Source organism: Mesoplodon mirus, assembly GCF_964341445.2.
Source record: "Mesoplodon mirus genome assembly, contig: HAP1_SCAFFOLD_556, whole genome shotgun sequence".
Lineage (NCBI taxonomy): Eukaryota > Metazoa > Chordata > Mammalia > Artiodactyla > Ziphiidae > Mesoplodon > Mesoplodon mirus.
In genome coordinates, this window is record NW_028295454.1 from 126765 (window position 1) to 128656 (window position 1892).

Genomic DNA, 1892 nt, shown 5'->3' on the forward strand with positions numbered 1-1892 from the left:
GATAGCCCATATTTTCTCTGGCAGTCCTGACATGGGTTACTGAGACTGTGGTTTACTGTGGTTTGTACAAAGCGGGTCTGGCATTACGCAAGAATGTGTTATAAGTGTGGTGTGTATGACACGTGACTGGTTCTTATAGAGGTATTTAGAGATGGCTGAAGTTAGTTGTGTTTGTGCAAGAGTTGAGGAGATACATGTATATAGTGTGTGTGTGTGTGTGTGTGTGTCCTATATATATAGTGTGTGTGTCTATATACATATCTCATCTCCAGCGTTTGGTGTTGGAGGAGAGGATTGTGATACAGGTGGGTTGTATGAGAACGTAGTATAGGAGGGATGCGTGTATATACCTCCATGTGCTGTGTGTGGTTTACTAAGGAAGTTATATGTGGGGTGTGTGATATTTTTGCTGCATCAGAGTGTACATGGGTGTATGAGTTACTGTCTCATAAAACACCCCTAACAAGAATTCTGTATACACTCTTACGTACACCGAGTGTCAGCCAGGTCCAGGCAGGGTGACAAGAACTTTACCACGCAGACTTTATATCTGGTAAGCACTCTACCCCCATTCATCTCGCTCTTCTCTGCACTACCACACACACACACACACACACACACACACACTCACACACACACACACACAGGAACATAGGGCAAAATATTCTGAATGGTCAGGGGCAGTCATTGCCTTCCCCAGCCTGTCCCAGCCACTGCCTGGAAATCTGCCTGCTGTCTAGAGCTCCATTCCCAGGGCCCATCCTACAGTCTCCAGGGCCCTGGGCCTGGTAGGAGCTACTGGGCTCTAATCTGGGGCAGAGGCCTCTAGCTGGAGCTCTGGGGTGACCACCCCTCTCCCAGGGCAAGCTACTCGCCTCCATTTAATGCACGCAGGCACCACGTGGCCCGTGGCTCTCAGAGCTCCCCGCAGGACCCTGAGGCCATTTCTCACCCCCGCTCACGCGGTCTCAGTCTCTGGAAAACCCTTCCCTTCCCTTGATCTCCTTTGGGAAATTCTTCCTGTTGAAGGAATAAAACCTCCTTGCTTTCAATATGACACCATCCCTAGACAAACAATCTTCTTTCAAAGTGCATTCCACTTGTCAAGATATTTTTCAACAGGGCCTTCAACTCATGGGGCTTCTCTTTCCACTTTGGTAAAAGAGGCCAAGCAACTCATGGGTCTCTCTCAGCATCCTTGCATCCTTCACATCCCCCACCTCATGACCCCAAGGAAAGATCCAAGAGCATAAGAGAGAAATCGGGGAGTGAGAAAAGCGGCACCTCTAGGTCTGTGCAAGCAGGATGCAGCCTGCTGTGAGTCCGACAAAGCTCCAGGCCCGGCTGCCCCAGGAGAGAGTCCTCAGACCAGCGGAGCTGACCTCCCATCTCCCAGGGGGCCTCTGGCCGTTCTGTGCCGTCTCACACCACAGGGACCCTCCGGATAGATACGGCAGCATCAGTGAGACAAGGTCTCTCGCTCCCTGCTTCACAGGTGACACGTTCTCAGTCCCCCGCTTCCTAGAGAAGCTTCAGTTTGGCAGAAACCCATGTGCCCCAGACAAGTTGCCCCCCACATACCTCCTCCGTTCTCGGCAGTTTCCTGGGACTCTTCATTTTCCAGATGTTTCCTCTTTTGTCGCCGTTCCATCGTACCAACTAGAAGTCTCCCTTAGAAGATGCCTCAAGAGATGTCCAACTCCTCCTCTTCCCTACAGGTTGGCCCTTCTTGGCTCTTGGGCAATCCGTTGAAATGATTCAATACAAACAAAAATAGTCAAGTCTCCTAAATGGCTGAAAAACTTGTACCACTTGGTGAACCAGCAGTAGTGCCTAGTGCTCACCAGGGCTGTTATGTTTGCAAGGTTGCCAGGCTCACAGTGGAATTCTGT